Here is a 12,337-nt window from a genome sequence, read left to right as displayed (position 1 = left end):
ACTCTCCCCAGCTTGATATCATCTGCACATTTTCTGAGAGTGTACCCCATCCCATCTTCCAGATCACTCATGAAGATATTGAACAAAACCAGCCCCAGGACTGACCCCCCTGGGGCACTCCACTTCATACTAGCAGCCAACTAGACATCGAGCCATTGATTACTACCCTCTGAGCCTGATGCTCCAGCCAGTTTTCTCTCCACCTTACAGTTCATTCATCCAACCCATACTTCCTTTGCCTGCAAGAATGTTGTGGGAGACTGTATCAAAAGCCTTGCTAAAATCAAGGTATATCACATCCACGGGTCTCTCTGTGTCCACAGAGCCAGTCATCTCATCATAGAAGGCAATCAGGTTGGTTAGGCATGAAGTGCCCTTGGTGAATCCATGCTGACTGCTTCTTATCACCTTTTTCTCCTTTAAGTGCTTACAAATGAATTCCTTGAGGATCTGCTCCATGATTTTTCCAGGGACTGAGGTGAGGCTGCCTGATCTGTAGTTCCCTGGATCCTTCTTTTTTCCTTTCCTAAATATGGGCACTATGTTTTCCCTTACCAGTCATCCAGAACTTCTCCCAACAGCCATAAGCTTTCAAAGATTATGGCCAGTGGCTCCGCAATCTCATCAGCTAACTCCCTCAACATCCTCCAGGCCCATGAACTTGTATATGTCCAGCTTTTTAAAATAGTTCCTGACCTGTTCTTTACCACTGTTGGCTGCTCACCTCCTCCCCAAACTGCGCTGCCCAGTGCAGTAGTCTGGGAGTTGACCTTGCCTGTAGAGACTGAGGCGAAAAAGGCATTGAGCACTTCAGCCTTTTCTGCATCCTCTGTCACAAGGTTGCCTCTTGCATTCACTAAGGGATGAACACTTTCCCTGATCCTCCTCTTGCTACTGACATACTTACAGAAACCCATCTTGTTACTCTTCACATCCCTTGCTAGCTGCAACTCCAATTGATTTTTGGCCTTCCTGACTCCATCCCTGCATGTCTGAGCAATGCTCTTATACTTCACCCTAGATATTTGCCCACATTTCTTCTTGTATGCATCACAGACAAACAAGCAAACACAATCAAATCCTTTTGTCCTGTCCTGGGCATTAAAATGGGAACCCTGTCCCCCAGAACAGCGGCCTGGCCCTTTGTAGCAAGATGTTCTGCTCACAAGTGGCCGTCTTCCCTGAAAACTGTTCTCTCACAGGTTGCACCCTTCTGCTCTCTTCTGCATCCTATTGGCTGAATGCCCTACAGCTGCAGATACTTAACCAGGTTGGCTATTGGCTCATTCTAAAGGGGACAAACCACCAAGTTACACTGACCTTATTTAAAAGAAAAATTTAGGGTTATAAAGAAAGTTTTTTTGAGACATTAGCTTGATTCTGCTGACCCCCACCATATCTCTTTCAGCAAAGGCTTTTGTTTAGGGTTTTGTCTTAATGTTTTTTTGACTAGGCTGAGGAATGTGGTATTCAGAGTACCAATTCTTTACTGCTAAATCAAGCAAGTTGCCATCAGCTTCCACAGTAATGAGCAATAGGATTGGACCCCATCTCTCCTGACTTGCATAAAACACCAGGGAAAAAATAGATGATAGAAAAACATTTTCAATCATCTAAAACAGTTGAAAATCTTCTAGTTCAGGGGTGCTCAACCTGCAGCTCACAGCCCAAATGCAGCCTGTGGAGCCATGACATCTAGCCTGTGACAGGGAAGCAGAAATTTGGCAGCTGAGAAGTGGCAATCATTAATACAGTGACACCCTCCCACCTGCCTCCCACTAGATTCCCAACCCCCATGCCCAACACTGCTGGTTGCAGTGGGCCACGTGCCCTCTTCTGCATCTGGATTGGGGCTGGGCCATGCCTCCTCCCTGCACAGAGCTGAGTTGAGGCCAGGTCATCCCCTCTTTTCCCCACAGGGTCAAAGCATGCCCACTTTTCCCCTGCAGGGCCAGACTGGGGCTGGGCCATACCCCTTACCTTTCCCTCCATGCCATAGGGCCAAGTCATGCCCCTGTTTTTTCCCTATTCAGCCAGGTTGTGGCTGGGTTGCCCTGTGCTCCCCTTCACATAACCCACTGTACTGGGGCCAGATTGGAACCACTGGCAGGATCTGGTGTGCAAACAGATGGGGCACTGCCCATCTGGCCTACTAGAGAAAAATGTTGAGCACCACAGTTCTAGTTAGTTTTCCTATGGGATGATGATTTCAGTCAAAAAATTAACCCAATTCCAGGATCAGAATAAAGACAGGCAAAAAGTATTTCCAACAGCAAGAAGCAAGCCTCTCTCTCAGGACCACAGAATTTATGAAATTGCACACTTCTGTCACAGACCCTCAAATCTTTAATATTTCCTAAATAGTACAAACAACACAAAAGGTGTGGACCTCATTTGTTCAAATGTCTTCTGATAAGTGCTTTAAGATACAAGTGCCCTCCATGAAAAAAAATTACCAGTCAAAAATTGCTTCCTTAATAGAAGTACACTAGTTCCTCAGCTATTGAAAAATCAACATCATATGGAGCTATGTTAATTTATACTAGCTAACAAGATAGCCTACTGAGTCAGCGTCTTTTGTTGTTGTTAGTCTTTTTTCCTAGCCATCATAAAAAAGAAAAATAATAACCTTAAGGAACTACTACTTTAACCAGTTAATATCTTGTACATGAAGGGCTACACATCAACTAAACAGGAGCCTGGAGCTTCTAGATTTGTCCTTGTCCATTGTCTTTCATGATTCTAACTCCATAAGATGAACTAAAACACCTGCTGGGTGTTCTGAAAATGTCAACTTCATTTTGGACTAACTTTGCTCTCATTACTGTCTGGGAAACTGCTAGGGAGAAGCTTACAGTACCATATTCATTACAGCAGCTTGGGCTCTCCAATACTAAAGGATTTCTCTTTAGCCATTACTCTTTCAGCTAGAGGCTAAAAACCAGACAAAAAATTCTTATGTTGTTTCTTATTTTGCTACTGTTTTGAGAGTTCACTTAGAATTAATCTTACTAGATGGTTAATATTTTTTTCCTCACTAATAATTCAGAATCATATTGATTGGTTTTGGAGTAGCATTTTCTCATGCTACTTTACACTTAATATGAGAATTTTGAACAAAACTAGGATGTAATAATTGCACACATTCCCTATTTTACTGTGTCCGTAGCTCTCAAAATACAAAGGAGGACACACCAAAGCACAATGGAGCAAAGCAACTTATCAAGGGAAAATATAGAAGTGGCAGAACCAAGAGCAGAACTCAGATTGCCTTTTAAATCACAGCTCTACAAGGAATGTGAAATAGGAAAAAGGGAGGAGAGAGAAAGAATTTTTCCTGCATGAATGGTGTATCTGTCTCAGAACCACCCAAACCTTGGAAATTATATATTTTCCCTTTAATACAGTCAGGCTACTTACATGGGACATTTATCAAGACACTTTAGAGACTATTATAAAGACACTTGAGAGACAGGCATTAGGGTGTTACTGCCCTGGAGCATTGGTCCAGTCAAGTTTGTGTCTCAGGAATAGAACAAGCAAAGTGAATCATCTTCTGCTGCAGAAAAATAGTGTAATTTAATGATCAACACTGGGACCTAAACCAAAACAGTAGCTACTACTGTAAAAGTAGTCTAGTCCATTCCTATTAGGAACCCCTCCCTCACCCTTCCCTTATCCAGAAGGAATCAGAGGAATCATTTTTGTTCAAGGCTTATCTATTCTCTTTTATAATTTACTGGTAATTCCTAGTAATCTCCACTGCCAGTGCAAGAGTTCAAAACTTGGCAGCTCAGTCCCAACCCAGTCCATTCCTTGGTAACTTAACGGCTAAGTACAGACAGTCAAAAAGCCTGAGGCTGAATGGATTCAGTCTTGTAGGTTAGTCTAAGCTGCAGAGATTAAACTGAGAAATAACTGGAAAGGCATTCACTTTTGATACAGGAAATGCAGCCACATACCTGGAGTGGCTCAAGCCAGAAGCCAGGGGGCACTAAAGCACAGCTCTCTGGCATGTAGCCAGCCTGGGTTGTGTGTCTACTTCTTCTTCCTGCTGCCCCTGAGGTCTCTGGGATTTTCAGTCCACAATCACAGCAGCAGGACTCTGCAGGGTTGCTCATCATCTCCTCTTCCTGTTTCCAGGTGCCCGTGGAATTTGTAGCCCACAGTTGTAGCCAGAAGTAAGTTTTTAGCAGGGCAGGGCAGCTCTGCTCTGCTCTGTACTCAGGGGAAGGGAAGTTTAACTCCCCCCTCCCTGGCCCCAGACCCTAACCCGGTTTTGCTGGGGGGCCTGGCCTCCCTCCCCCCACCCACCTTCTCTGCTGCAGCAGACAGCAAAGCCCAGCCCAGGGCTGGAAAATGTCAGGATGCTGGGGGACCATGATTTAACTTGAACCAGGAAGGGGTCTGGGACGGAAGCTTCATAAATTGGTTTGACCCAAATCAGCTAAGTCTGATATTACATTCAGCTAGGTTTGTTTTAAACCAGTTTCAGCCATTTTGACTAACTGAGTTATGTATACTAAACTTCTGTTCTATTACAGATTTAAACCAGTTTCTGATAACTTAAACCAGTTTATGTGTAATTTCTGTCCCTAGAACCTGTTTCTGGCCTTCTCATTAGTAGAGCTGGATCCACTTGTGTAGGACTGGCAACTTGGGTGGTCTGTGTGGGATGGCTGTTCCTCTTCTATTGTCTCCATGAAGTTTGTTATTGTGTGTATGATAGGTTATACACCTCCACAAAGATGAATATGACAGTCAGAATTCACATATAGTGACATTACTGTATGGATAATCAAAATCCTATGATTTTAGTCAGTAATATCATTTATTTCTGTAATGGAGACTTGCAAGTGGGTTGGTGTGCTTGCTGCCTTGCAGGCTGGCTTTGCTCCTCTGGGAACGACTCAGCTCTTAATAACGAACAAGAGCCCTTGCCCCAAACAAATGACTAAACTAAAATTTAATCTTTCTCCAGGTGTCAGGAGAGGCTTCTGCAGTTCTGGCCTCTTCTTAATAGTGAGACCTTCTGAGTTCCAGACTACTTCTGGGCCACCAATGCTCCTTCACAGCTTGAGTTCCTCACACTTTCTCCCTTTGGGCTTTTATCTCCCACTTGGGCTCCTACACTAGGGTTGTCTGTCTTCCTTAAAGGGCCTGCCACAGAACCAAAGCCAAGTCCCACTTAAAGTTATGTTGGCATTGCTATTGTCTTTAGTGGAAATTGGGTCCAGGCCTTAGTTAGCACAAGGTTAAATGTTTTGCTTATTCAAAATGAAAGCGACTGGATATACCTATATGTGCTATTCAGGAGTTCTATAACTGAGAGGATGTTCTTAAATTATTTTTTTCCAATTCAAATAGTTACTTTAAAGCTTACTCTCCTTTCTGCTCATCATGGGCATGTTCTAAAAGAAGTCTTCCTAATCAGTGGTTTTGGATCTATCATTCAAAAACTCTAGCAGGTACTTAAATGCTGATTTGGGGTATAAAAATTCATTACATTCAACAGGCATGGGATGACCATGTGTAATGTTAACTCATGATTCTTACTGTCACAGACTTGTCCATCGGGGGTGCCCAGAGTCCCAAGTATCTCCCAGCTGTCCTGCTACTTATCTCAAGGAAAAAATGAGTCCTTCAGAAATTTCTTTCTGTCTCTGTCTCCCTCAGGCCCCTGGTATTTCTCTGGCCTGATGGGTCATTTCTCATATGTCTTTACTATAGAAAAGCTGATTTCCCCATTACAGGCAGACAATGCCTTGGGTGCCTAACTAAATAATGTCTCCTTCTGCTTGAGCCCACACAAGCCATAGCAATATAACAAAATACAAGAAAGCTTTCATGACACCCCATAAAGCCCCAAAATATAACGGGATTGTGATACTTGCACTAAAAAATTCCAAACAAACCATAAAACCTCTATTTGTAGTAGATGACAGTAATATTCCCAAGTAAATTCATTTGTCCTATACATTACTTAATTGAATGATCACCATCATGTTTATACTCACTTCTGGTCTCTTTAAGCGTTGCAATCTTTCCTCCTGACATCAGCATGGCTAATATCTATATTTCCTTTCCCCCCACCATACTCTTTTTCTCAAAAAAATGACAAAAAAGTGCACTTTGATAATAAAATATTCAGTTCAAGTGAAAAATTGCCTCATAAAACTGGTGTTAGCCAGATAAAAAAAAAATCAATTAGCCAGTGGGGATTTTTATTAGTCAATCATGTAACTAATTAAAACCATTGATTGATAGCAGAAAACATGGCCACAAAGTTATTTCAATCCTGTCCCATTAAAATGATCTGTCTACCCCACAGTGTCAGATAAAAGGCATAGGATGGGCTGCTTTATGTTATTTTGCTCTACTTTTTAGGCAATTTTTTATTCAGACAACGGAAGCACTTCCCTATCCAGCAATTCTGACAGGTCAGAGGTCTTGATTTGAGATGCTTATGAACTATCTTTGTTAACCACAAATAACAGAATACAAATCTCTAACTTGCACCCTTTGTTTCTTCCTTCTGCACACTCATTGCTAGATTTACAGGATATCCCATGTCCTTTGATTTTCTCTAATAACCTGTAAGAAATTTCAGTGAACAGATATCCTGCATAATGGAAAATGACCTCAAATCATTAATATTTTTGAAGTGGTTTTTATCTGAATTTAGGCCAAGATACATAAATCATCATTCTAACTGCCCCCTTCCTGCCAGTGCTCTTAGACATGCTGAGTCTTAAAAATGGTGACATCATCATCCCACGATCCTCTATTTTCAGTAATTAAAGTAGTAATCTGCCTCTCATGCAGTAGCAATCAAACTGGAGCTGCTCATAAGCTACTTTGGGGACAGTGCCTTTGAGGGAAATCAAGAAAGCAGAGGACTTGATAGAATTGGGTGACCTAATGATTGTTTTTTATTTCTGGTGAAAGGATGCTATATGTTGGCATATGGGGAAACTCAACTCTGCTGCTAATCCATGAATCATGTACAGGAGTGCTAAGGCAAGGTTCTTTGCCAGTGTTCCTTACTTAAACTTTGAGGAGGGAGGAGGAAAAATTAGCTTCATCTTAATGCTCATTCAGTTAAGAAAAGCAAGTGTCAATTAGTGACAAATGTAATAAAGATATTTGTGATTGGGCAGTTACCCAATGGGAGATGGGCTTAGATTTTAGAGTGGTAAAAGAGTGAAGAACTGTCAGATACCAGTATTTTTTATTCTTTAGCACATTGGACATGATCTGAATGAATGGGCCAACAACAGATCATACACTGCATAGTTGTTTAAAAATGGGGAGAAAAGATCGTGAATGTCACATTATCACTTTAACAATAGAATTAATACATATTGTAAATACATATTCCCTTTTATCCTTCTAGTAAAAATAACAGAATGTAGGATAAGGCATTTGGCCAAGGAATTGTTCACAGATGGCTTCAACAAGCTTTATTAAGCATTCTGCTTGTGTTTATCTTGATTACCCGCACATTAACATTTCTTCTCTTTATTGATTCTACAGTCTGCTCTGTGAGGGCAGAGATCTGTACCCAGGATGAATCTCTTTGGGGCCTTGGTAGCTTGTACATTCAGAGCTTTACCTCCTTCAGCTTGGCCTTGTTTACATGGCCTTGATACTTATGGCTCTTGATGCTGCACCAGCACTAATGCAGTTGTTTGTGATATTCATAATGGGTGTGATAACCAAGACAGAGCTCAGATGTCTGGTGAATTTTTTTCCAATTTCTTCTTAATCTGCTCTGAATAGAGTTAGGTGGCAATGAGTAAATGAGTTGTTTGTTTGTTTTTAAGAAATCTACCCTGTGTTGGTATATGTGTAAAATGCTACCAGAATAAAAATCATGTACTCAAAAATTCTGCTTACCTGTAATTGTAGTCACAAATAAACTGAAAATATATTTATCCAATTGTAACATTAAACACTTAATAGACAAAAATGGATTCAACATCCTGTAGAAGTCTCTGTATGTTAGATTAGTAAGGAACAACCTTTTTGGGAGGCATGCCACAAATTAACACTGGACCATCCCCACATGGCACTCAGATCCCTGGCCCTGGCCCAATCTCCTGCTCCCTGCCTGATCTAATGCTCTTCTTCCTTTTCCTGGCACTATCTGTCCCTGTACTGTCTGTCCCCTCCTCAATCTGTGCCACTTGTGGCAGCTGTGCCATCAGCTGCTGGTTACCAGAATAATTTATGAACTCCTGTTATGCTGACTTTAAAAAGTTTTGAATTTGGCCTTGTAGGACTTCATGTTTTTCAAGCCTACTTTCTCCTGCCTCTGAACTCCCGGCTAGGGACAGACATTCAAAAAGCATGAGCCTGAGTTGATTCAGTCATGGCAGGTTAGTTTAACCTGGCTAGGTTAAATCACTTTGTAGCTGCACAGACATCCCAAAAATTCAGGCACATGCCTTCATTGGCTCAGGCTAGAAGCCAGGGGGCACTAGAGAAGTTCTCCCTTTCCTTGCACAGGCCTGAGCTGAGGGGTGTGTGGCCAGGCCAGAGCAGAATTAGGAGGGGTTCCCACCCTTCTTGAATGATAACAGAGCATTTATCAGCTCTGTTATCAGCATGTATCACTCCATCAGAAAACAAACAGCCTCTTTTTCATTAGTTCAAACTGTTCTTAAACAAAGAAGGAATGGAGGAACGTTACCACAGCACGGACCATAGCCAGCATGTGGTCTGCTAGCTAATGCTGGGATGTGTCTGTGTAAAGCAGAAGGGATGGGGGATCCCTGCTTAGCAAGGAGTGGGGAAGGGAGAGGGAAAGCAGGAGGAAACCAGGCAGATGCCGCTGTGCCTACAAACCGCTGCCAGAGCTGCAGCAGAGGGGAGGGGAGGGACCAGCCCTGCTGTGGAACAGAGAGGCCCACCTATCTCAGAGAGCATGCCGGGATGCTGGGGGAGTCTGATTTAATTTAAACCAGCAAAGGATCTGAGCCAAATCAGTTAAGTCTGATACTACATTTAACCAGGTTTATCTCAGACCAGTTTCAGCCATTTTCAAACTGGTTTATGTGCACTGAACATCTGTTTTGTTGCAGGTTTAAACCAGTTTCTGATCACTTAAAGCAGTTTGTGTGTAATGTCTGTCCCTAGCCCCTGAGTCTACAAGGCAGCATTACAACATGCTTGAGTTTTCAAAGGCTTAGAACATTGTGTACAGGAAAGAACAGGAACCCCCTATTTTAGGAGGGCTATTTTCTTTCATTCACCTTCACACCATTTAAACAACAGAAGTAGAGGCAGGCAGGTCACAGTCTGGCTTCACCGTTTTGGTGCAGAATACCCACATTCCTCCATGTTCTCTTGCTTTAGTAGGAAACATGACATGTCTTTGTACACCTTATTAGGTGGATACCCAAACTCCTCCATTTTCTCTTGCTTTAGTACGAAACATGACCTGTCTTTGTACACCTTATTAAAAAACATGCTGTTCTACCTGACTGAAATGAAGATGTCCACAATGACCCTCTTGTCATATTTTTTGTGCAGTAGTAACTCAGTCCTTATTTATTTTGTAGATGTACAAATCAGGGCTTATTGACTAAAGTATTTTAGAAAAAACAAAATAATAAAATGAAAGTAAGTACTGGATATGTTTTATTTAGAAATATTTCTGGAGTATTGTGAGAGACAAAGATTTTTTGGAGGTGATATCTTTTAATGGACCAACGTCATAGTTGTGATAAAGTTAGACAAGCTTTTGAATTCAAAAGCATTCTTTATCAGGTCTGAAGGAAAAAAAACAATCATAGCAATGAATTACTCTGCTTCTTCTGGAGTATTATCATATACAAGACTTGTCCATAGACAATACTTACAAAGAGAGATAATGGAGCGAGAGTCATTTGGGGTTAAAACAATGATACTGAGAACATTTAATGCATAGTATTAATTACTACATGTCTTTCATTCTCAGTCTACAAATCCTACCCAGAAAGGGATAATGATAATTCCCTTTTCATAGGCAGCTGCTTCCTCAGTATGTGCAATAAATATTGGCTTAAAAACATTCCTATATTACTGTCCAATAAAATATTTCATTATTTATTTTGTCTGTATTGTGCCAAAAATGAGCAGAAAGAAAACTTTTTCCTAACCTTTCTTATTGATAAATTAGTCAGATTTACAGTTCTTTTGTTTTTTCTTCGGGGTCAATGACCTGATTCGCCCATTTATCTACCTACCAAATAAAAATTCAATATACAAAGTATAACATGGGTCTATGAGCCTTTGCATGAGATCATAGCCATAGGATACATGTGTAATTTACATGTTCATGCATATGAGTACAGATCACATTTAATATTTTACATATTTTTTAAGAATACATATTTCCAAATTATCATTCACAGCCATTTTCTCTGTGCGTGAAGGACATTAATAAAAAGGTGGGCTTTTTATTTCTTTGTCTGAACGAACATTCAGTTACAAATCTGGTTTATTTGTTCATAGTCACTGACATTTCCATGGTCTTTTATTAAAGACCTGATTAACCTGCAGAAAGAGCACAATGTTTGTACTAAGCTTATGAGCTCTAAGCCCATTTCACACCCACATATTGCCTTCTGTTAAGGGAACATCGGTAATGTCAGCATTCCATATCGTATAACAACACCTTCAGAGAACTGGCCCCATCTGTAAACATTATGTACTCTACAAAGTCAAGAAAACTGGATATGACTAAAATCAGAGTGCTCCCATGAGTCTTCACTCTGCAGAAGTATCACTGGGATGTTCTGGGTATGCGTGGTACTTGTCAACATACCAGGGCTCGGTTTTAAGAACATGGGGTCTCCCAACCAACTGCTGACCCTAGGTATCCTGATACACTACTGGCCTCTACCAAAGGGACAAGTTAATGGCCATTTTCATAATAAGACCAAGTTGTTACTCCCTTTCATCTCTGTGTAACCATCACAAATTACGATACAAATGAAAAGAAGAGCAGCAAACTCTGCTCCAGTAAAAGCCAGAAGTGGGCCAGCAAAGATTTCTTAACTGAAAGTAAACTATGATAATACCTAGACTTTAAATGCTGATAACATGTCATAAGCACAACCCAGAAAACATGGCCATACCCCAATGTATCGCAAAATTATTTCAGATATGACATAGCAAAGGCCTTGGGAAATAAACAAAGCAGATCAAATGGGGTAAGTAAAGAAACAGGAATATATAGGATATTCAAGCAGATACACCAGCATATCTAGATTGATGAAGCTCTTTCTGCATGACATCCTCCCAGTGTTTTATGTGATCAAACCAGCAATAATGCTCACAGCAAAAGTGTTTTTAAAATTTTTGTACTAAGAATGTTATGTTTCTCAAGGTGATACACTGTCTGCTCCTTGATGCATGTGTGTGATGTTAACAGTAGGCAGAAGGGAGAACTTCGAAACCTACATTTTTACATTGTTTCTTGAGGATTTTGATTTTTTCTTAAGTATTCAGGGTGTGTACAATAAACTCCCAGTAAAGCTCATGTTCATTAATGTACATAATGTTGGCCTTAACTTTATACATCTGCACACATCTCCAATACATCATTTTGATTTCACATGATTAAATTTCACATGATTAAATCTGGAGGGGTTGGACGTATTCAAGTCAGCCAGTCCGGATGATCTCCACCCTAGAGTTCTAAAGGAACTGGCCGAGGTCATTGCAAGACCCCTGGCACGGCTTTATGAGCACTCGTGGTGCTCTGGTGAGGTACCGGAGGACTGGGAGAGGGTCAACGTGGTTCCCATCTTCAAAAAAGGCAGGAAGGAGGACCCGGGAAACTATAGGCCGGTTAGTCTTACCTCGATCCTAGGCAAGCTGTTTGAGAAAATTATGCTGGCACACATCCAGGAGGGGCCAGCAGGGGACTGCATGCTTAGGGGCAACCAACATGGGTTCATCAGTGGCAACCTGGTGGCCTTTTACAATCAGATCACCAGATCATTAGATGCAGGGGTAGCAGTGGATATAGTCTTCCTGGACTTGCGGAAGGCTTTTGACACTGTCTCTCACCCCGTTCTGATTAAGAAACTGGGGAGCTGTGGTGTAGACACCCACACAGTCAAATGGGTCGCCAACTGGCTGGGGGGCCACACCCAGAGGGTGGTAGTGGATGTGTCCTTCTCAACCTGGAAGGACGTGGGCAGTGGGGTCCCCCAGGGCTCGGTCCTCGGGCCCGCACTGTTCAACATCTTTATCAGCGATTTGGACGAGGGGGTAAAAAACACCCTGTTCAAATTTGCTGATGACACTAAGATGTGGGGGGACGTGGGCACACTGGAAAGAT

The sequence above is a fragment of the Crocodylus siamensis genome, chromosome 7 (assembly GCF_052110815.1).
Source record: "Crocodylus siamensis isolate JL-2025a chromosome 7, ASM5211081v1, whole genome shotgun sequence".
NCBI lineage: Eukaryota > Metazoa > Chordata > Crocodylia > Crocodylidae > Crocodylus > Crocodylus siamensis.
Note: the sequence above shows the minus strand (reverse complement) of the source record.